General features: G+C 35.1%; 1 protein-coding gene and 1 non-coding gene across 3 annotated transcripts in view; one reads left to right on the forward strand and one right to left on the reverse strand.

Annotated features, from left to right (window-relative positions):
* KCNIP4 (potassium voltage-gated channel interacting protein 4) overlaps positions 1–26,090 on the reverse strand; it is a 1,084,926-nt gene that overhangs the window by 909,425 nt on the left and 149,411 nt on the right. The window lies entirely within an intron of this gene.
* On the forward strand, positions 21,821–21,949 carry LOC123637626. Its single transcript, XR_006734980.1, has one exon. It is a non-coding gene; the product is annotated as a small nucleolar RNA SNORA3/SNORA45 family (small nucleolar RNA).

Raw genomic sequence — 26,090 nt, forward strand, 5'->3', positions numbered from 1 at the left:
TGTCCCTCTCTGTGTACTTTTACTCCAATGCCCATCTGAGGCTTCTTGGTGAAGAAATGGAAATAATCGAAAATTTGGAAAAAGAATGATTTGTAATTGTTCAAAATTCAATTCAACCTATAAAGCTAATAGCAGAGGAAAATGATATAGTCACTCAGGTGAACATCATATAGCCAATACAATAACCTCTCTTTCTATTTTTTTAACAACAAACTTATAATCAAATATAGTTCATATGTTCACATTAAAAATAATGAAAATTCAATGTATATTAACATAAATGTGTAAGACAAGAACCAAAAAAAGCAAGCCCCCACTGGCAGTTAAATATCTCATAACATTAAAAATGAGTGTTTCCTATAGCAAAACTGATTCTTCAAATATTTCTTCTACATTTATTTTTTTCCAATTTACTCTAATGGGGGAGAGAGGATGATATTGGTTAAAAATAAATTTATTTGTTAATTTTTAATTCTTTAGTTTGCAAATTGGAAAAGACCTAAATGCCTAAATGGCTAAATGGGGCAGAACAGGAAGTCATAATTATACACATAAGATCAGTCTTCTTATCATGGACAATTATAAAGCTATTCAAAAGTCATAGTTTGAGAAAAATATTTAATGATATAATTTTAACTTTAAAAATGATGTTATAAATCACTGTATACAATATAATCCCCCAAATTGGGGGGGATTGACTGCTCTTGGTTAGATAAGTTTCAGAACAAAGCCAAGTAGATTGTTCTTCAACTACAAACATAAACAACAACAAAAAACAAACCAGCAAGGACCACTTTTACACTGAAGTATTACAGTTAACCATGGTAAGCAAAGATGGCTTCCACTGGCTGATAGATAAACACATTATCAGTGTTATTAGTGGGCTGGGGAAAGGAGATTCTTCTACCAGTAATCAAAACCCTATTCCAGTCACGATTCCTCTTTCTCTGGATGAATGCTCACATGAAGCATGTATATGTATAAGAGTGAGCTAGAGAGGGAGAATCCAGGAAGGTTGGGAGGGGGTGTACAGAGAGACACAATTAAAAAGGAATTTTTACCCCTGTAATAAAAATAAAATTAAAAAAAAATTAAAAAAGGGGAAGGATCTGTATGATGATCTGAGAAGTGGTCCCACTTTCAAAGTCTCTATCTGGGACCGCAGGGTATAAGTCTTCTTGTCTAGCATAGTGCTTGGTACACAGTAATGCTCAATAATTGCTTCTAGAATGAATGGACTGCTGCACAGTTGGTCTAATTTTCTTGTCCACACACACAGAAATGCATACCTAATGACAAGCACAGGTTCACTGCACGATTCCTGAATCACGGTTGTGTTCACACAAATAATATGTGAAGAACATTGCCCAAACTATTTCTGTTATCATTTTAACTCTAGTTTTTGACTGTGTATCCATAGTAAACAAAGCCCACAGCTGTGTATTCCTCTAACACAATAATAGAACATGCCATCCGATGCTTAGTATACATAAGGCGCTGGCAATTGTGGTTATACATAGAGACAAAATGGACTGCTAGGTCAGCTTTGCTCTCTCCCCACATGAAGTTTTAATAATTCTTTTTCTTTTACTGAAAAGAAAAACTGATTTAAATTTTGAACTCCAGCCACTAAATATCATCCCATTAGCTATTAAAGACAACAGTCCCTTCAGGGGTGTGGAGCTAAAGCTTCAGCTAGTACTGAAGCATAAATAGAGTAAATTTGCCATTCTTAGATGTCTTCTGGCAGCCAGGGCATTAGTTAGCAGTGGTAGCTATAAAACGGCTTTGGTGTGTCCCCTGAGCTGATTAATCGTGGGCGAGTTATTTCTCTTTTCAGAGTCTCAATTTTCTTAGCAAAAGGGAATAATGAAAACTAAACTTACACAGTTACTCTGAGAATTAAATAACCGAAGTAGAGTGCTTCTTCCACAGTATATGCTAAATTTTTCATTTCAGCCTTGTTATATACACCCTTCTTTTCATTGAAAAATGAAGGTGGAAAAAGGAAGCAAAACAGTCCTTGATTTACTTCAAATTGTAAAAATCCTCAACTTTGCTTGTTATGGTTTGAAAAGAGAACTCTGAGCCAACACACAGAATTTGGAAGCAGCCCGTGAGTTATAATAGGTTTGCTAGGAAATGGGCTTGAGTGCCAGGAACTCCGGATCAGAAGAAAATTTATGCAATTAGATCATTTGGTCTAAATGTGATTATACATTTTAGTAATGAACAGTATGATTCCGTAGGTAAAGCCGGAATAATAGAGGGAAAGCAGTAAGAAGAAATTCGATTTATGATAGAAGCTTCACAGACCTACAGAAATGGAAATCATATATGCATGATAAGCGGGCATTTTCCATAATGGCTGGAGATAACGAGTAAATTATTTCAGACAATTGCTTGGAGAATAGAGAGGGTGCAGACTGGCAATTCTAGGAACATGGTTATAATACCAGGCAGAGAGACAAACTTTGAAGTTCAGGAAAAGAGAAAAGGCAAAGATGCTAAAGGTGGTAAGACTGAGTTAATGCCAATTAATGTGCAAAGTTTGCAACCCAGAAGAGAAATAAGAAAAGTCCAATGAGAAAGTTCATAAATGAGCTAGTCTGGCCTGGAGAGAAAGGGGAAGAAGTAAGAGGCTTGGGTTATACTACAACACTAGGGTGTTTGTTTTCAATGAATTATTTATATAGAAATGAAATAAGGTGTGTCATATTGATACCCATAATTGGTGATGATTAATTATGTCTGGTCAGGATCAGAACCCCGAATATATAAACTATTGCCAACTAAAGCCCTGGCTCCCAGAAGGCACTAGAGGATGGTGACTTTGCTCTTTATTATCAGCTAAGGCTTTCACTCCACACCCCTGAGGGACTGGGCTACATGGGAGGCTTAGAAACCTCTTATGCCTTCTCCACCAAAGGTTCACATGAGAGCAAGACTAAGGGACCTGCTACCCTGCCCTCCTTTGCTTGTCTGCTGTATCTCGTGCACCTTGGGATTGGGAAGTACCCAGGCCTCTGCTTACCCCCTAGCCTAGCTGGAAGGGAGACGTGGAGTACGCAGGCATTGAAGAGGGTCATCTGCCAGTCTTGAAAACAAGAAAGTTTGCCCTGGCAGTTCAATCCCTAACTCCTTTGCTCCTCTCATTAAAAGCTTTATATTGAAGCAGCAGTTCCATGAGACCCCATTAGGGATGATGGAGCCTAGTATTTCCCCCCCAAATCGAGGTCAGCTACTGTCAGTGAGTATACCTATGGCTATGACAGCCAAATATTCACAATATTAGTAGGAATTTAGGATGGGGCATGCAGTTATCTTTGTTGTTTTATTATTTAGCGAGTCTAATATTTTTTGTCACTTGAGTGGCCTTATTAATTACCTGACTGGTACCCACTGCTCTGGGAGAAGGCAATAATAAATGACTGTAGGTTTGAATGTGTGTGACTTTGCCCAGGTGGGAAAGTGTGTGACTCCGTGTGTCTATGTGGGTGGGAGGGGCACATGCCTGTGTTGCTGAGCAAAACTGTTTCATCCTCTTGTTACACTAAGTTGGTCCCTGTGGAGAAAGTGGGCAGTTCCTGAGTTAGGGACTGCTGCTGGGCAGAGAGGACTTACTCCCCAGGAGGGATGTGGACTTAGGGTCCCAAGTCATGCTTAGATGGCCTCAGGGGACAGGAGGAGGGCTCCTTTGTCAGTACAATCCACCAGGATCCAGAGACCTTAGCATCAGGCTGTGAAAAAGACTGAAGATGTGTGTGTAAGTTCAGAGACAGAGCCTGAATTTCAGAGCCCAGGCACTAAGGAGGAACTGTAGGGAGCTGTTTAGGAAAAGGAACAAAATCAACACGTGGCTGTTGAACTAGAAAGGCGCCGTCTGCAGCAGCGCCACCATGTGGTAACCAGGTATAATAGCAGCAGTGGACCAGGACTATAGCTTTCCCTTGATTTTTCACATGGGACTAACACTCTGGGAGTGAGAGTTCTTGGATTACACAGGATTGACAGGAGGAGGTGGAAGGATAGGGAACCCTAGACGTCTTCCTGCTAAGGGGGCAGGTGGTGAGCTGAACAATATATTTTTTTTAACAAATGAAAGTGATGATTGGATTCTGCAAGGTTTATTCTAGGCCAGGGGTGAGGAACCTTTTCATGCTGGAAGATCGCATTAATTTAGCTGTAATCAAGTAAGGCCACATTCAAGAAACTTCAATTAGATATATTTTAAAATGCACATTATTTCGTAAAAATAATTACTATGTACTTAATAATTTCAAAAAATGAAAACTATTTCTTAATTTTAAAGTTAACTAACCTTCTTTTAATGACTTTGCTGTGTCTGTTTTTTGTTGGAAAACATTTGAATGTTTGGTTGCAGCATGGAGGACAACAGTTTCAGTTGATCCTCCAGATGGGAATCAGTCACTTGTGGGCTTAAGGGCGTCTTGATTTGGGTTAGGTAGGAGAACGTAGATTCTCAACAATGGTTGAAAAGCAAGAAAAGAATTTTTCAGGCATGTTGCCAAAGGCATCAGTATTCTACTGCATTTTTCCATATTTCAGTTGGATCTTTCTTAGCATCAATGACTTTAAAATGTCATCTACTGAGAGCTCAATCAATTCCATCTTAAGTCCTTTAGGTGCCTGGGTGATATCAACTAGGTGAGGCTGAAATGTTAATTTGAGTGTGATGTCATGATTCTCAAAGTCACTGAATCTCTCAGTGTAGTCTCGAATTAATAGGTCCATAACAGCTGCATATTCTTCAAATGATTTGCATATATAATCCTGCTCATCAGTGACCTTTGTTAACTGAGGAAAATGTTCATCCGAAATTTCCTTTTGAAGAAGAAGTGTTTTGAAGAAAGCGTTTTTTGAAATGCTCGGATTTTTTGCCACATATTAAATATAGACATAGTTTTACCTTGCAAAGAATTCATTTTGATTTGATGCATCACACAGAAATGCTGCATTCCTATACAAATTTTCTTTCAATCTGTTTTCTTTCTTCAGCATTTTCTCAGTGGGCTATTAAGCAGGCAGAATTAAAAAATGCTGATTTTGCTGATGTAAGATACGATGAAAAGAATGAGAGCATCTTTATGTGTTAATACTTTCTTATCTGTGCAATAAACTCTTCATATTTTCCTATCAGGGAAGGTGCACCATCTGTACATACACTCACTAAATTTACCAAATTCAGTTCAACTTCATGACATTTATCTAGAAAATTGTTAAAGATATCTGTTCCTCATGTTCTGTTCATGAGAGTTCCCAAAGAGAGTAACTCTTCATAGTAAAGAAAATATTCTGTTACAGCCAGAATGAAGCATAAAACCTGCACCGAGTCAGTAGTATCAGTTGATTCATCCAAAGCAATTGAATAATAATATTTTTTCCTTTTGAAGTATTGCATGAAGTTGTTCTGTTAAAGACGAATTCATGCTGTCAATCAGTTATGGTTCTCTTTGAAACAGGCAATTGTTCGTACTTTGAAATGTTACCGGGGTCCAAGCATCCTACAACTGGGACAATGCATTTGTTCACAATTTCTATATCACTGAATGGCTTCCCTTTTATTCCCAAGTACATAAGCTACTTTATAAGTTGTTTCAGTGGTATTATTTCCAGGTCTTAGTGCTGCTTGAAAGAATTGTCTTTGCTTTTGCTTTTCATCTTTTAATTTCTGCAATACAACCGTTAGTGCCTCTCCCTCTAAAATATTTGTGTCCTTATGAGTGTTATAATGCTGATGAGTATTGAATTTCTTTAATGTTGATACTGCAGTGTCACAAAGCAAGCAAATCATCTTATCTTTAGCAGAAACAAGATACTATTGCAATTCCCAATCCTCATTAAAAAATCTATTTTCTTCCTTTAGCATTCTCTTGGTGGGCTGTTAAGTAGACGAAATTAAAAAATACTGTTGAGCTGTGCAGCTATTCACAAACTGCACTTCAGTCAGAAACACAGTGCACCATTGTCAAAAGCTGATAACAGACTGTCATACTTGATCCCCATAATGTGTTGCCAACCAGCCTCCTGTGATAATGGCACCAGTCAGGCAGGGGAGGTTAGAACTAAAGCATGAACAAAGCAGCCATCAATTTAAGCCCTCATGGCTTACTAATATTCTAATTGTGCTGGTCAATCTGAGAGGATTAGTTCACTGAAACTTATTGTATTCTTTGGTATTTTAAATACATTCATTTACAAAACAAAGTACAAATGTAAAAGACAAAGAAAAAATGTATTAATGAAAATAAAAGGATTTGTTCTGTAAAATTTGGATTCAGTCAAAAGGCTGCACTTAAGGACCTAGAAAGCCACAGTTTCCCCACCCCTGGTCTAGGTCATCCTATATACCATAATAATAAAAAGTACTATGCTTGACATGCATCAATCTCATTTAATCTCTCCAAAATTACCCTTGAGGCAGTTTCAATTACACCATTTTACACAAGGAAAACTGAAGGCCAGAGAGTTCCAACAATTTGCCCAAAGGTCACTCGATTGAGTGCAGGCCAAGACTCACATGCAAGTTCATTTGTTTCCAGACTCCTGGACTCCTAATCACCATTCTCCTTTCCTCCCCACAGTGTGAAAATAAATGTTCCCCATGCTTTCCTTTACTGCTATGACTGTGGGTCTAAAGCAAATCTGCCCAATTGGTGAACTAAAATTCTCCAATAATAATCACTGCTTTGCATAATTTCTCGCAGTTTAGGAAGTTTACATGAAAACAATTTTCCTTTCAGTCTTCCCACAACTTAACAAGGCAGGTAAAATAAAGATTATTATGATCTCATTTAATAAATAAAAGAGGGCGCCATTTAATGTCCTCATTGTAAAGTCTGGCATCTCTAAACAAAAATTTAATTTCACTCCTTATTAAATTGACCAGTGGAGTCAGGGACTGGGAGTCAGAAAGTGTGGGTTTTATTTATTCACTTATTCACTTATATAAATAAAAATCCATTAAATCCCTATCACCTACCAGGCATTATTCTAGGTATTGAAATACAACAGTGATCAAAACAAAGACCCTGTCCTCTTGGGGAATGCATTCTAGGGAAGGAGACAGAAAATGCACAATGAAAAAAATGTATTTTGGGTCACATGTCAGGTAATGATCATTGCAACAAAGAAAATTAAAGGTAAATGGAGAGAGAGCACAGGAAAGGGAGCCAGGGCATCTCTCTGCAGAGCAACATCTGAGAGGAGGTGAGAAAGAAGACCAGAGAGGAGACTTCAAGAAGGGAATTTAATTTAGGAAAGAGTGAGTAGGGCCTGTGACTGGAGCCCTGTGAGCAAGGGCACAGTGCTACCACATGACACTGGAGAAGGAGACAGCCAGATCATGGGGAGCTTGATACGCCCTGGCGAGAATGCTGGAGTTTTATTCCAAGAATGATGGGGACCCGTGGGAGGGACAGAGCAGAGTGTGGTAGAACTGACTAACATTTTAAAGGATTCCTCCAATTTGTGGAGGGATTTGACCAAGGATTGCAGGGTGGCAAGGCAGTGACAGAGAGAAAGCTAGCAGATGGGGTTAGGAAGCAGATGCAGAGGCAGTTGAGAGAGGTTGCTGGCTCAGAATTGAGTGGTAACTGCAGCTGGCTTTATTTCTAACCATGCAGCACTTATAAGTCTGTGACCCTGAGTTTAATTAACTTATTTAGTCTTAGCTTATTTTTAATTTCAAAATATAGTTATTAAAAACTTTACAAGTCTGTAAGGAAAACAAACTTACAAAAATTATAAATCTTAAAATATATGAAATATAATTGCTTTCCTGCCAACAGAGAAAATGTATACAGTGGGAGCCTAATAAGCACTGACTTTAATTCAGAAATTGATTTAAAATATACTCATGATTTAATGAAAGCAAGCATCAAGTAGATGTAAGTGCTAAAACAACCATTTTTAATCACATACTTACCTATTTTGGAATTTACGGAGCTCTTGATTTAGGTCAAAGAAATTAGAAATGGAAAAAAGGATAAAATCTCATTTAAAGACAATCAATAATATCCCCAAAAGGAAGAAGAGAAGTCATTCTTCTTACTTCAAAACTGATCATTACAGAAGAGAAAACTTCCAAGAATTTTCTCTCATTATACACACCATTCCTTAAGGGGAAATCAAGAGGCATGCTATCAATCTCTGTTATACCAATTACTGCCTATAAACTTCCAAGCAAGAAACCTTTGGGTGCCCTAACCATAAGCACACAATCATTGACTGAATTGGAATTGGATAATAAAATTATAGTAATTCTAAACTAAAGTAACTGTGTATGTTTTGTTGTGTTTCCTAAAAGCCTGAGGATTTTACAAAACAGTCTTTATGAGCTTCTAAATTTATAACTTGTGATTAAAAAGAATACTTAAGTAAAATAACTAGATGTACTATGTGGCATTTTGGAGAGTTTTTAAGACCTAAGATTTCGGATTTAGTATGCATTTTAATACAAAAATAATCCTATATTTATGACTAATAATAATTTTAAAAAGCATGTAAAATATAGATTCAGCCTTCCTCTAAACAGTAGTAGAAATTCCTGCCAGGGTACTTTGTTTGACTCTTCTCATCTCTGAGTACACTTATATTTAAATATAAATTCTGATGTAAGTACAGAAATGATTATAAAACAGAGTTGTGGTTACAATCCTGCATACCTAGGCAAAAGGAGAAATGCTTTACTCTCAAGAGTTGTGCCTCCTTTCTAAAACACTGCTTGTTATTGCCACCTGCTGGTAAGCAACAAAATTTATTTTTATAAATGAGAAATTCATATACATTCACTCTTGGTACCAATTTTCATAGATTTTAAGAAAGTTTACTGCATACTTGAAATTATCAAGTAATGATTTTTCATGATAAACTCTATATGTAGTTATTAAGATATAGAATTTCACAAATAAGGAAATAATATAATTCTTGTATTCCCACTTTCCAGAGATAATTTCTGGTATATAGCTGTCAAAAACATACAATCTTGTTATACGATGGTTTTTGTCTAAAATCTATTGTCAGACTTTATGCCCTTTACTGGCATAAGTAAAGGCTATATTTTCATGGCTATATCACATGTAATCATGATATATCAATCTGTTTTTGAACACTTGGGTTATTTTTTTTTTCAATTTTATTTTGTTATTTTTTGGTATAGCATTATTCTGGTGTAAAAACTTTGGACTCAGCTCTACTTTTGTTGCATAAAGGATTACCACAAATACAATAGCTGCTGATTCAAAGGATATCAAAATGGGAAGGCTTTTGCTATGCACAGCCAACTTCACCCCCAGAAATACACCAATTCACACTCCTACAAAGTGCTACTCTCTCCTCATCTTCAACACCTCATTTTATATACTTTTTGAAATTATCCTGATAGCATCATGAAGAAAAAATGGGATACTGTTATCATTTATTTATATTTATTCTATTAAAAGGTCCATTTTCTTTTCATATGAATACTGATCATTTCTATTTGTTCATTTCTAAAATGCCTTTTGTCCCTTTGCCAGGATTTCTATTTTTGAGTTGATTATATCATATTAATAATAAAAGAAGAGATTAACACTATTCATATATGTTGCAAATGTTTTTGCCTGTCATATATCGTTTCATTTTATGTGTGGTATTTTTTAACAGAAGACATTTTCAATTTTGGTTTAATCAACTGGTCTTTTCCTTCATGATTTTTGCCCGTGGTTTTATGCTTAGAAATTACACCCTAGCTCTTAGAATTAGTCATTATTCTATTTTGAAGAAAACCATTCACATTTTCTTCTCCACACAAGATTTTATCTAGCTATTTTTCTTATGGAAGTTCATTAAGTTACCTGGCATGAGAAGGAAGGTTGATCTATAAATCAATATGACATTATACCACTTATTTTTTCTGTACTTGTATGAATTTATGAGACCAATGAGCAAAATATTTTGAGAACATTATAAGGAATCTCTTATTATGTCTTTAATGGGCTGGGCAGATCTGTTCCATAGCATATCCATACTCATAAATTATGTTCAATTTTTAGCATTAACTAAAAATTATACTTTATATCAAATAAAAACTCACCATAAAATACAACCACAAAGAAAAGAAGTATCCTATTACTGTGTAGTTATTAAAATAAGGATAGGAACTAGGAACAGGATGGATTGGCAAGCTGCCAATGACATCATATCAGAATTTGCTTCAACATGGATCGTGCATTATGGAGCGTTCCTACATGTATAATACAGTGAAGTAGAAAGTACGGTCAACAGGCCTGGGTGTCACAGAGTGAAGCTCTAGCAATACTGTGACCTACAGAAAATGGTCTAATTTATCCTTTCCTGGTTCTACTGTTCTTCTGATATAAAATGATAAAATTTGAGTTAATGATCTCAAAGATATATTTACTCTTTAGCTTACCATAAATTTATATTTTTCAGACACACTTGGATAATATCTCATCCAGTTCAGGAACAGTAATCAATAATCAGTTATCACTATAAATTACAATGATCACTGAAGTTGCCTCATACTCCACAAAGTGTACTGTTTTGAGGAAATAGAATTAAAAACGGGAAATTTTCATGCTAGATGTAATATGACTTGAATAAACTGCACTATTTCTAGAGTAGGACACAGTGGTGGATAACTTACATCACCAAACACACCACTGAATGGGACTAAAATAGCTGTCACCTCTGATCCCATTTACATGTATATAGACACTCACAATCTTATATAAATCACGACTCACATTATGAACTCTACCACTAGCAAATGACTGATAATTTATAGGGAAAGAAATCTATACTCAACCACTCAGCTATCTTAATCAGCCCATTACAAATATAGAACTTCCTTTGCTTATTTTTTTTAACATTTCAGATATTTATTTCTTGAATGTTATCACAAATTTGTGATCTCAAAGATGTCTTAAACTCTCTAGCTTACCACAAATTTGTATTTCTCAAACACACTTGGATAATATCTCATCCAATTCAGTAACTTTTTATAATTTTCTTCTTTCATATACCATTAATAAGAGTTGATATTTTACTTGAAATGCCCAAACCAAGGGGATATTTGCATATAAAATCTGTAAATTTAGACTATAATCATGTAATCAATTTTTGAACATGTACTCATTCAAGGGAAATAAATGATATTATAATTTGATTATCATAAGTCACTAAATAAGGGCATAGTTCTTCAAAGACAAATACAGGACAACTTCTCTGACTTTACCTAGTAGAATCATCAGTTCTCCCTCTGAGACTGAGTTTCAGAGCAGCAAAAAAAAAATTCCACAATTTTCATAACTCTTATGATCAAAAGGAAGTCACATAGCAACTTCTCAAAAATACATTTTTATGTTTTCTTTTATGTTTGTTTTTATTTGAACCTAAAGTCTAAAAAACTTTTATCTTTTGTTGATCTATAGAGGAGACAACTGCATATTGTTGAAACAAAATATTACAAATAGCATTTTTAGAGCAAATGTAGAAGCATATTTCACATAACCCTTGAAGCATCCTTTGATAAAAATTAAGGCGTAATGTAAAAATAATATTCTTGGAGAAGCTAAGTTAATGTGATCCAAATACACTCCAATGTAATAACAATAATACTATAAGCCAAATTTACTGAGTGCTCACTTTGTGCCAGCTAGTCTGGTTACCTCCATGCAAATTCCAACTCAGTCACTTACTCAGTGTGTAACCTTGGGCAATTCCTATCTCACTTTGTAAAATGGGGAAGGTGCTAACAGCATCCACTTCATAAGGTTGTTGTGAAGATTAAAAGTATGGGTGTGGTGTGTGTGTGAGAGAGGAAAAGAGAGAGAGAATAGAACATGTTATCATTATACAATTGACTCTTGCCTCATTCTCTATTCCATTAATTTCTCTACCGTGATGAAAACAATAAAGGTTTTCACTGTGATGAAAAACAAAATATGTTGTTTCCCAAGAAAGATATTTAGATGTAAGCAAGCATTCTGCTTTCATCTTTGCATTTATGGTAATTTTAAGGATATTATAAACTTGCAATGGTAAAGCTGAAGTATAATATATATCTAGAGTCACAAAACACAGCAATAAAGATGCTAACTCTATTAACATTTGAAAAGTATAAAAATACGATTGAGCACAAATTTTCCTGCTATAGTAACTGTAAAGCCTGAAGTTAAAAATTATAGCATGGTGATTATGGTTAATAACAATGTATTGTATACATGAAAATTGATAAGAGATTAGAAATTAAATGTTCTAACCACAAAAATAAGTACGTAAGGTTATGGATATGTTAATCATTTCACAATGTATGCATATATCAAAACAGTACATTGTATACCATAAATATATATAATTTTTATTTGCCAACATATCTTAATAAAGCTTTGGAGAAGAATATTTAAAGAATGGAAGAGCATTATTGAAAAGTGAGGTCTTCAAGAATTGGCATGTCACAATTGCCGGAAAACATAGTAGTTTAAGAAGGAACTCAGATGCTTAGTAAATATTATAAAAACAATTCTGAGGCTCTAGTTAAAGATAGTGGGCCAAATATACATATTCTCTCTCCAAAACACCCATTAACATTTTTAGTAGCATAAACAGAGAATGACAGAGAAGAGAAGAGGAGAATAAAACTTAGGAAACTGGAAAGTGTGAGGATATGTGGAATCTGATTTTTGTCACTTAAGTTTTGCAGGCCGTGCAAAACTGGGAAGCAACATGATTTGTTGCCCAATTCCCAGTGGGTTCAAAATCAACCCCCCACACCTGGAAGTGGTGGTGAAAAAAGACTAAAAACAACCAGATTGCTTAAAATCCCAGTAAAGAATCAGCAAGATCCCTTCCATATTCTACTCCTAACTCATGACGCTGAGTAACCCACCATCTCCACTACCTGATGGTAGTTAGTGGAGAGGAGTCCTGATGGTTTCAGGACTAGAATAAACAATGTACATTTAAGAGAGAGAGTACCATGCTAAAAATAAGGGGGACTCAGAGGAAGTTATTATGCTAAATATTAAGACACCCTAGGCCTTTTCACCACCCACTCACATGAGCCTCCATTCTTAGAAGGGTGGAAGCCAAACTGGTAACTTACAGACAGAAGACTAAAAGATGCTTTGCTCAGTAACATTTCACCCTGTTAGTTTTCTAAGGCTGTTGTAACAAATTACCACACACTGATGGTTTAAAACAATATAAATTTATTCTCTCACAGTTCTGGAGGCTTGAAGTCTAAAATTAAGGTGTTGACTAGGCCATGCTTCCTCTGAAATCTTTAGGGTAGGCTTCCTTGCCTCTTTCAGCTTCTGGTAACAATAGGCCATTCCTTAGTCTGTGGCAGCTTAACTCCAATCTCTGCTTTTGTCTTCTCGTGGCCCTCTTCTTCTGTGTTTGGTGCATGCCTCTTCTTACAATGATACCAGTTATATGAGATTACACCCTACTCCAGTAAAACCTCACCTTAACTAAATCAATGACTTCCACAGTGACCTTATTTCCAAATAAAGTCACATTCTGAGGCCCTGGGGTTTAGGATTTCAACTTATAGTTTTGGGGATCATAATTTGACTCATGAAAAAGACATTCTCAAATCAAGAAACACTAAGAAAATTTGTCACCAGAAGACCTAGGGTAAAAAAATTCCAAAGGAAGTTATTTACCTAATAGAAAGGAAGTAATGAACAAAGGAATGTTAGAACATCAGGAAGGAAGAAAGAAAAATGAAAAAAAGTAAAATTATGAGTAAATAAAATAGACCTTTTTCTCCTCTTGAGTTTTTAAATTATATTTGATGGCTGAAGGAAACATTATAACATGGTCTGATATGGTTTTTAGTGTACAGAAAAGAAATATTTGAGACAATTACAGGGGGTATATAAATGGTAGAGAGCTAAGGGGCATAAAGGGAGATAAGATTTCTATTAATATACTTCACTTTAACTGGGAAAATGTTGAAACTAGTAGCCTTTGACAAGTAACACATACATAGATTAATAGCTACAGCAACCACTATATGCAAATGTACTATAGATAAATTAAAATGAAATTCCAAAAAATGTTCAAGCAACCCAAAAGAAGGCAGAAAAAAAAAAATAGAGGAGTGAAATACATAGAGAAAAAAATAAAATGATAGACTTAAGTCCTAACATGACAATAATTACATTAAGTATCAATGGTCTAAATATATCAAGTAAACAACAGACTGGTAGAGTGGATTAAAAAAAAACATGGCATAACTATGGGCTGTCTACAAGAAACTCATTTCAAATGCAATGATATAGGTAACAGGAAGAACACAGATATAACATGCAAATAACAACCAAAAGAAAGCAGGAGTGGCTATATTAATATAAGAAACTAAACATACTCTTATCATATGACCACACAATCATACCTCTAAGCATTTATCCCAGATAACTGAAAATTTATCTTTACATCAAAATCTGTACACAATTGTTCATAGTAGCTTCATGTGTAGTAGTCAAAATACTTGGAAACAATGTCCTACAATAGGCGAATAGCTAAATGAACTATGGTATGTCCCTACCATGGAATACAATCCAGAAATATAAAAGAACAAACTATTGATACAAGTAACAATTGGATGTATCTCAAAGTCATTATGCTGACTGAAAAAATCCAATCTCAAATAACATATGATTCCATTTGTGTAAAATTCTTGAAATAACAAAATTATAGTAATGGACAACACATTAGTGGTTGCCAAAAGAGAAAGACAGTAGGAGAGAGGGGGATAGTTTTGACTACATGTGGGTAGCACTGAAGAGATTTTTGGGGGGATGGAACAGCTAAGTATTTTAATCAGGGACGTTAAATAAATCTACAAATGTGATAAAATGACATAGAACTATTAATATATATACACATTACAGGAATTTCAGTTTCCTGGTTTTGATATCATGCTATAGTTACATAAGATATAACAGTTGGGGGAAAAGAGTGAAGGGTACATAAGACCTCTCAATTATATTTTTGCAACTTCCTTTTAATTCATAATTTATTCAAAATAAATAGTTAAATCAGAAAAAAAAAAAACCCTTAGAAAAAATTAAAGGATCCGAGAAACAGGAAATCAAACACAAGAGGGAGGGTAAGGTTAATTCCAGGAGAAATGTTTACAGCAGGCCTAAAAATGAATAAAAGTAGATTGTAGAAGGCAGGCAGCTCCAGAAATGTCTCCAGGAAGAGGAAACTGCTCCAATCTACACAAAGTCATGGAAATTAAACAACCTCCTGCTCAACAATTTTTGGGTCAATGATTAAATTAAAATGGAAATCAAAAGATTCCTCGAACTAAACAGCAAAGCAGACACAAGCTTTTAAAATCTATGGAATACAGTTAAAACAGTCCTAAGGAGAAAGTTCAGAGACTTAAATGCCTACATCAAAAGTACAGAAGGGTCACAAATTAAAAACTTAATGTCGCGTCTCAAGGAACTAGAAAATAAAGAGCAAATCAAACACCAAACCCAATGCCAGCAGAATAAAAGAATTAACAAAGTTCATAGCAGAACTAAATGAACTGGAACCCCCACTACCCCCCAAAAATAGAAAGGATCAATGAAACAAAAAGTTGGTTCTTTAAAAAGACAAACAAAGTTGATAGACCGTAACCCAAATTAACCAGAAATAGGACTGAAATAAGCTCAATCAGAAATGAAAAAGGAGACAATACAACTGTTACTACAGAAATAGAAAATATTATCTGTGAGTACTATAAAAACCTCTATGCACAAAATAGAAAACTTAGATGAAATAGTAAATTCCTGGAAACATACAACCTCTCAAACCTGAATCAGAAAGAAATAGAAATCCTAAACAGACCAATCATGAGCAATGAGATTGAAGCAGTAATAAAAAGAAAATCCTTCAACAAAAAAAGCCCCAGACCAGATGGATTCACAGTCAAATTCTACCAGACCTATAAAGAAGAACTTATACTTACTTATCCTACAGAAATTATTCTATAACATCAAGAAGAAGAGAAAGCCAGGAGAGGAGACAACAAAAAAAGAAAACTATAGATGAATGTACATCATGAAATAGATGCAAAAATACTCAACAAAATCCTAGCAAACTGAATTCAACAATATATAGAAAAAATAATTCACCATGATCAAATGGATTTCATCCCAAGGATGCAATGATTTTTTAACATATGCAAATCAATACACCTGATTCACCACATAAACAGAGGTAAAAACAAAAGACCATATGATCATCTCAATAGATGCAGAAAAAGCATTTGATAAAATTCAGCACACTTTCATGTCAAAGACCCTCAACAAACTAGGCAAAGAAGGAACATACCTCAAAATTATAAAAGACATAGATGACAAACCCACAACCAACATCATACTGATTGGGGAAAAGTTGAAAGCATACTCCCTCAAAACTGGAAGAAGATAAGTGTGCCTGCTGTCACCACTTCTATTCAACATAGTGCTGGAAGTCCTAGCCAGAGCAATCAGGCAAGAGAAATAAATTAATTATATCCAAATTGGGAAAGAGGATGTCAAACTATCCCTGTTTGCTGATGATAAGATCTTGTATCTAGAAAACCCTGAAGACTCCACCAAAAGACTCCTAGAATTGACAAATAAATTCAGCAAAATTTCAGGTTACAAAAGCAATATATACAAATCAGTAACAATTCTATATAATAATAACAGTCAAGCTGAGAGTCAAATCAAGGATGCAATACCATTTACAATAGCTACAAAGAAAATAAAATACCTAGGAATATACTTGACCAAGAAATTGAAATATCTCTACAAGGAGAACTACAAAATACTGATGAACAAAATTGTAGATGACACAAAGGAAAAAAATCCCATACTCATGTATTGGTAAATCAACATCATTAAAATGTCCACACTACCCAAAGTGATTTAAAGATTCCATGCAATCCCTAGCAAAATGCCAATGCCATATTTCACAGTTCTAGAAAAAATAATTTGAAACCAAAAATGAGCCCTAATAGCCAAAGCAATGTTAAGCAAAAAGAACACATCTGGAGACATAACATTACCTTACTTCACATTATACTACAAGGCTATAGTCACCACAACAGAATAGTGCTGATATAAAAGTAGAGAAATAGACCAATAGAACAGAATTGAGATTCCAGAAATAAAACCATCTATATACAACCAACTGATCTTTGACACAGCAGACAGCAGCATACACTGTGGAAAGGAAGCTCTATTCAATAAATGATATTGGAAAAACTGGATAGCCACAGGCAGAAGAATGAATAGGACCCCTATTTCTTACCACATGCAAAAATTAATTCAAGAGGGGTAGAAACCTTAAATAAAACCATAAAAACTCTAGAAGAAAATGTAGGAAAAACTCTTCTAGACATTGGCTTAGGCAACAAATTTATGACTAAGACCCTAAAGGCAAATGTGGCAATAACAAAAAATAAATAAATTGAACTTAATTAAATTAAAAAGTTTCTTCACATCAAAGGAAATAATCAACATAGTAAATAGACAACCTACAGAATAGGAGAAAATATTCACAAACTATATATCCAACAAAAGACTAATATCCAGAATCTACAAAGAACTCAATTCAGCAAGAAAAAAAAGAACATTAAAAAGTGGGCAAAAGACACGAACAGAAGTTTTTCAAAAGAAGACAAATGGCCAATAAACATGAAAAAATGCTCAACATCACTAATCATCAGGGAAATGCAAATGAAAACCACAATGAAATACCACCTTACCATTTTCAAAATGATCATCATTAAAAAGTCAAAAAACAATAGATGCTGGCATAGATGCAAAGAGAAAAGTTCCACCACACTGTTGGTGGAACTGCAAATTAGTACAGCTTTATGGAAAACACTATGAAGAGTCCTCAAAGAAATAAATTTAGACTTACCATTCAATCTATCAATCCTACTACTGGGTATCTGCCCAAAGGAAAATAAGTAATTTTATCCAAAAGGCACCTGCACTCAAATGTTTATTGCAGCACAATTCACAATGCAAAGATGTGGCATGAGTGGATAAAGAAAATTGTGTGTGTGGAGTACTACTCAGCTATACAAAGGAATGGAAATAATATCTTTTGCAACAACTTGGATGGAACTTGAGACCATTATCCTGTGTGAAACAAACACCACATGTATTCGCTAATAATTGGGAGCTAAACGATGGGCACATATGGCACAAAGAGATTTAAAGGTCATTGGAAACCAAGAATGGGGAGGGTGGCAGAGGGTGAGTGGTAAAAATTTACCTGTCGGGTACAATAAACATTCTTATGGTGATGGGCAAACTAATCACCCCAACTTAAGCATTACATTCATGTACCCATGTAACAAAAACATGTATACCTCCTTAATATTTTGAAATAAAAAAGGAAAAAATGTTGAAACTGATAAAATATCTGAAGTGTTTGATTACATTGAAAGGATTGTTACAAAACTGGGAGAGAGTTTAGGAACAAATTTGTAATAAAAAAATATAGAACTAAAGCAAACCACAAAGGAGACATCATTTCCGGGATAAAATAAGAACAGGATGTGAAAGAAAGGAAATGTAAGCATAATAACATGGATCTTCTGGTGCTAGTGTTTAAAGCCATTTTAATATAAACACTGAAGATTTACTTATTTACCCAAAACAATTATATAATTAAATTAGAAAGATGAGAATATTATAAATGTTCATATTGAAGGAGTAAAGACAGCTTAATCCCTGTCTTCTATTGTAGTAAATCAACAGATGATGTTTAAAACTGAAAAATCAGAAAATAGCAGCATAACCATATTATTTGACCAAAAAAAAAAAAAAAAAAATCTCTAGTAACTTTAAGTGGAAGAATTTGTGGAAGAGGTTTCTCTTTTTCATAATAAGTTTTGTAGAAACATCTATATAATCAAATATATATATATAAAGGCATACTATGACTCTAACATTCTGTTCCCTGCTATATGTGTAACAGCAAAATAAAAAACTTTCAAATGAAAAAACAAAAACTTTTATGCTCAGGAAAAGTATTCTTAAACCTAGAGAAAACATTTTGTGATTTTGAAAAAGAAGTTTCTATTTTAAATAAAAACAATGAGTTATAAGGATAATTTTATGGAAGTCTTTGAATTCATATTCTATGATAAGATGTCAACTTGCCAAACATAGAAACATTTGCACAAGTGTGTCTTCTTGAAACTAGTCATAATGGTGTATTTTTGATCTAGAATAAAAGAAATATTACAAGTAAATGTCAAAAACCTCAAGAGTGTAACCATGAAGCCAAACATTTTATCCCCAAAGATACATTTTCCCTTGGAATAATCTGATGAAAATCCAACTGGGTCAAGTAGAAATGTATAATTTATCATCAAAGAGTACAATTCCTGGATACTTTGAACAGTAAGTATTTTCGTTTATCTTATCATGATTATGTCCTAAATTTAGTTTCTTTCTACTCTTTATGAGAGTAAATTTAATCACATTGTCTGTGATTCAATGTTGAGTTGACATTGATTTAATATTTTTAAAACCTTCATGACCAAGTGTCATTTCTTGCTTCCACATTTTTTAACTAAATTATCTGTTGTAAAGCAGGAATAAAATTGTTCCTGAACTATGAAAATATGTTACTGACTATTCCCTTCCCCACCCATCTCTCACAGATAATAGTAGGTTTAAATCGCATGTACAGCAGTGGAGATTGTTAGTTTGGTCCATCTTGATTATTAGATTTTAACTTTTACTGTGTATCAGAATTACTAAAACCCCGTCCCCAGAGATGATTTTTGTAATAGCTTTATTGAGCTATAAGTCATATCCCACACAATTCACCCATTTAAAGTGTCCAATTCAATAGATTTTAGCATAAAGGCCTGTGTAGCCATCACCACAATCAATTTTAGAACATTTTCATCACTGAAAAAAAAAAAACATACCCATTAGCTATTATCTCCAATCCTCTCTTTTCCCAGATGTAAGAAAACGCTAACATACTTTCTCCTTCTATGAATTTACCTATGCTGTAGATTTCACATGATAGAATCACTAAAAATGTCACATTTTGTGTCTAGCTTCTGTTACTTAGCACAATTTTAATCCATGTTGCAGCATGAATCAGTATTTCATTGCTTTTTATTGCAAACAACACTCCATGGTATGGATATACCACATTTATTTACCCATTCACCAGTTGATGGACATTTGGGTTGTTTCTACTTTTGACTATTATGAATAATGCCACCCTGACCATTCATGTGCAGGTTTTATTGTGGTCATATGTATTTTACTTCTGTTAGACATATAGTTAAGATTGGAATCTCTGGGTTATATGGTAATTCTATGGTTGACCTTTTAAGTAACTGTCAAACTGCTTCCAAAATGTCTGCATTTTACCTTCCCAGCAGCAGTGTAGGAGGATTCTAATTTCTCTCCATTTTTGCCAACATATATTATGATCTGATCAGTCATTTTATTATAGCCATACTAGCAGGTACCTCCAGAGAATTTGACCCAATCGGTATAGCTGTTGTACCCAGGCTGGATGTTTGCTTATTTATTTATTATCTCTCCAGATTGAGATATTTGAGAGCAGGATTGAGAGTCACTATTCTAGCTTCTATCAGAAAATATCTCATATAACCAACAACAGCTACCTAAGAATAAAGGTTATATCTCTAGCCTTGGAACTTGGAAAGCTATTTCTGTCAGCACGTAAATCAAGCCAGTGTCCAAGGGAGATACACACACACACACAGACACACACACACACACACACACACACGTTGACCATCCCTAATCCAAAATCCAAAATGCTCCAATATCTGAAACTTTTTGAGCAACAGCATGATGTCACAAGAGAAAAATTCCTCACATTAGTATTCACAACACAAACTTTATTTCATGGACAAAATTATTTTTAAAACATTCATGTTACTTCTGGTCCCAGGCATTTCAAATCAGGGATACTCAGCCTGAATATATGATGTCACACCTCTTTGCTTGCTGTATAAGCCTTTCTAATCTCACTACTTCCAACCCAGAGCTCAAACCTTACCAAATAACTAAATATCACCCCAGTCAAGAAATGTTTATTGATGCCACCTTACAGATGTGCAAATTAGTTCTTCCTACTGGACTGTACTCTCCTCTACTGCTTCCACTCTAGTTTGTCAAACTCCAACTGAAACACTTTCTCCTCAATGGAGCCTGATTTTTCCAATTAGAATTAAATACTTTCTTATTTATGCCAGCATGGGGAAGCTAAGTACACTCTCTGTGTTTCATACTAAGTGGTCTATATTTTCTTTGTCATTTACTTCAACCTTATGAATAAACTTTTATTATCCTAATATTACAGGTAAGAAGCTGAGGCTTTAAATGGTTAATTTGCACATGGTCCTTGCAGAAGGCTGAGCCAAGATTTGTTCCCAAGACTATTTGACTCCCAAGTTGCTGATTTAACTGACTCACTTGCTTTCCCATTGTAATACTTCACACACGGTTGAAACTATAACAGATCTTTTACTTTAAAATCTAAAAAAAAAAAAAATCTGCATTTTCCCCTCCACCATGAATTGATCATTTTTTAATGTGTTTATTCATTCAACATTAGATAATGATTCTGTTTTAGGTGCTGTGCTAAACACTGGCATGTAATTGCATACCTGCCCTCCTGGAGCTTATACCTTCCCTACCCTTCTGGTGGAGGAAGTAGATATTACTCCAATAATACCAAATTTAAACACATAATTACAAACTCTGATAAGAAAAGATGCCCAGTTGAGGCAGAGTCATGTTTGGATATTGGCTATTGCCTTAGTGTGCTAGAGTCCCCCAAGAGTAACTGCTGACCTTATTCACTGGCTGTGGCCCTCGTGGCATAGTCAGTCACCAGGTTAGTGACACGCTTCAGATTGACCTATGCAACTGTTAGACTCACTTATACCCACAAATTAGGAATGATATACTTGAACTAGATCTTTAGAAGATATGTCTTATAGGAATGTATAGATTTTCCAGAGTGCTATAAAGTGACTTGAATTTGACTCTGGGCACTGCCTCTTACTTCCTTAGTGATTTTTCCTGTTTCTATGAAATAAAAGTAACCTTGTCCCACTCACAGCCTTTGTTGGTGTCTAAAGAGTTGTTTAATTCAACAAATGAATTGAGTGCTTGCTATGTGATAGTCACTGTTCTACACCAGTGAACAATTTACACTGTAATAGAGGGTGATAACTATAAAGATAATAAACATAGCTTCTTAATTAGAGTGAGGTTATGAGGGTGGCTACTTTTTCTAAAATAAAAATGTAAAGATTTAAAAAAAATTAAAACCCATAAAGAAAAGATACCCAGTGAAAATTAGCATAGGCAGGGTTTATAATTTTGGTAGAAATTTATTCGTTTACCATCATTTTCTTAGTAGACTGTCCTTCCCCCAAATCAATGTTCCGGGAAGAGCATGCCCATCACAGTATCCTAAGTCTGGCCAGAGAGTTATTAATAGTAACCAGACTCAGCCTGGTTACTTGTAGTACATCACTGGTATAATACTTGAGCCGAGCCAGTATCTTTCCCTGGTCTACCTGCCAGGACAGGCTACGTAATGTGGTAACAACCGATCAGAAAATCTTAGAAGCTTAAAATAACAAAATACAGTTTTCCCTCATATTTCCATCCAGCCCAAGTCATCTATGAGTCCTAGTCTGCTCATCAAGTTCACTCAGGGACCCTGATGGCAGAGGTTCCATCTGGCATACGCTCCCCTGATCCCTGCCTGATGAGGGAAGAAAAGAGCATGGGGAACCACATGCTGATTCTTAAATCTGCTACCCAGAGTAGATCCGCTTTACTTCTTTGGCCAATAAGTTACATGTGATGGCTGAGTTCAAAAGGGAGGCTATAGAAATTCCTCTTGTAAGCAGAGGTACCAAATTTTTCTGGGGCTCCCATTTTCTTCTTGGCTTGCTAAATCGACATGACATAATCCTAGAACTGCCTGCAACCACATTCTTCTTCCACTTATCACATGGGGGTACCCATCCGCAGGATAGAATGGGGCCAAACCAAAAAAGCAAAGCTTCGAGGTTGATTTCAGGAGAGCCACAGGAACTTCCAAGGCCAGCTGTACCACTGGATTTTCTTGCTGGAATAAACAATAATGTCCTTTTGTTTTTTACTTAAATGAGCTAGAATTGGGTTTCTATAACTTGTTAACCAACAGTGCCCAGACTAAACTTCTCTGGAAGTCAAGGCGTGACATGCTGAGAGCTAAGATAGCAAAGACAGTAGTAAATGATCAAGTGACTATGAGTCTCAAGCTAAAAATCAAACTTAATCATACTAATTCCCACATCTGAATGAAAGGATTAAGACATTTACCTCATTAGTTCTTACAAGGATAAAAAGTGTTCATGTATTAAGCAATGCAAGTCACCATCTGCTACAGGTATTCATTAAAATTTAAGTTTCTGCTCCTTTCTTTTCCTTACTCTTTCCTTCCTGCCTTCCACAAGGCTAAAGAACATGCTATATTTCCCATTACCATCACCCAAAAAATGTTTACTAGGTTTAATAAACATATAATCAATGAAGGAATGAGGGGTTATTAGGACAGAGAGCTGATAACAGAAATATTCTAAGCGCAAGAAAAAGGGAATCAAAGCCTTGGGTTTGACCCCTGAGCTCAGGGCCACAAGCAGTTAAGGTACATCACATACAAAGGCCTTATCAGCATTCACTGAATTGGGAATAAGATACTCTCGCCCCTGTGCTCCAGCTACACACTAACTCACTTGACCATAACAACAAACATTAGACAATTTCCTACATCTCCATTAATATTTCTCCATCTGTCGAGGGGAATTACATCAATGTACTTAGGGCAAAACTAGAACAGAGAACGGGTTTTGTAAATCTAATATTAACTCCAATGCATCATTGTATTTCTTTCTTCCTTTTTTTCTTAACTTTACAAATTAACTGCCACATATACTACAATCCAGAGGAGAAGCTGCACCAGCTGTTATCAGATCCAGTCCTTAAGTGCCCAGAGAGGATTTGATTCCACCAAAAAGTGACAAGAAACAACTTGGTCTGCATTAGAAAGAAAAATAAAGAGCACCAAAACTGTGGTAACTTCCTCTACAAAAACTAGTTGTATCTTGATTGTTTTAAAAGCCTGTAAAGATAAACTTCTATATCTTTCTGAAGCATCTCACATATTAGTAAGAATTTTCCCCATTAATTTCAAGGAGACTAAATTAGTCATATGTCCTTTGCCTTATCAAAATGTAAAACAAAGAAGAGGACCTTATTTTATTTATTTGTTTGTTTGCTGATTTATTTAGTGAAAGATTATAGAAAAAAGGTAATTAATAGGTTTATTCGATAACATGTTTATTTTATGAATATTGCATTGGTTTTCACACTGCACAGGATTGAATAATTATAGTAATAAATGGTTATATTTGTATAGTGCTTTATCAACTTACAAAGCATTTGTAAGCATGTGTTTTACATTAAATAGAAAGCTTCTAAAAAGGATGGAATAAGTAGGATCACTAATTTACGAATGAGGAAACCAAGACATGGATTTGTTGACTGAGTTGTTCAGTATCTGCCCTGGAATGTGACTCTGCTGAGACTGAAACCCAGTTCCCTGGTGTGGCCGTCACTGTTACGTAGATGGTTGAACCAGACTGGGTTAAGATCTCAGATCCACCACTCACTCACTAGTCAGAGGCCCGGGGTAAACCATTTCACACCTCTGAGCTTCAGATTCCTCACTCTGTACAATCAGGATAATAATACTGCTTCCCTATAAGCATTAAATGAGTAACACTGACAAAAGCATCTGGAGCACATCTGAATAAGTATTTGCTCTTGTTATACCCGCCTAGTTCTCTTCACTATATCATAGTACCTCATGACCAAGGCAATTATTTTTCCAGTATTTTGTAGGTTCAAGAAATAGGTAAGCTTGTATTTGAATATTATCCTTAATATTTGTGATGAAAATATGGGCAATGTATATAAACACATTGAGCCCCTAGCCTCAACAATAAAACAGAAATAATAATTGTCACTATGCACAGATACTATGTCTATTAAATAAGATAGTGCCATAAATAATTTAGTATGAGCACAGCGTGGAGTAAGCACATTATAAATGGAAGGTATAACTATCTAACACATGTAAGCAATATTTCTGTAGCTGGAGCCCTCACTTGCCATTATAGGACCTCAAACCTCATGCAGTTTCAGCCCTCCACAATTTCTCAGAAATCTCAAGGGGTGTTTTACATGGACAGTTCTCTTAGCAATCCCATGGCCTCTGCCTCAGTCTTTCTTCCACTCCAGTGACAGCCAGCGCTCTTGGGGACAGAACGAGCTCAGTGATAGACTCCTTAGTGCCAGGGGGTGACGTAGGAGAAGAAATCATTTTACTGGGCACTCAGTATGGGTCAAACCAATCATGACCACAAAATTCTAAAGAAGAAAGCTTTTTATAACCACTAATAATATATAAATACTAATGCTACTAATAATATACATGACACTAAGTACCTTTCTTTTTTCAATTAATTTTTTACACTTTCAGTTATTATGGGTACATAATAGTTGTACAAACTTATAGGGTACATGTGAGGTTTTGATACAGGCATACCATGTATAGTAATCAAATCAGGGTAACTGGGCTATCCAGCACCTCAGGCATTTATCATTTCTTTATGTTAGGAACATTCCAATCTCATCCTTTTAGGTATTTTAAAGTATACTATAATCTACTGTTGACTATAATCACTTCATTGTGCTATCAGATAGTGTTCATTCTATCTATATAACTATATTTTTGCACCCAATATCCAACCCCACTTTATTCCCCTCTCTCTGCTGCCCTTCCCAGCCTCTGGTAACCATCATTCTACTCTCTGTCTCCATGAGATCAATTGTTTTAACATTTAGCCCCCACATATGAGTGAGAACTAAGAACATTTCCTGAATGCCTACTAATGCCAAGTTCTGTTCTAAGGGAATAAGAACTGT

Source organism: Lemur catta, chromosome 4, assembly GCF_020740605.2.
Source record: "Lemur catta isolate mLemCat1 chromosome 4, mLemCat1.pri, whole genome shotgun sequence".
NCBI classification, from domain to species: Eukaryota; Metazoa; Chordata; class Mammalia; order Primates; family Lemuridae; genus Lemur; species Lemur catta.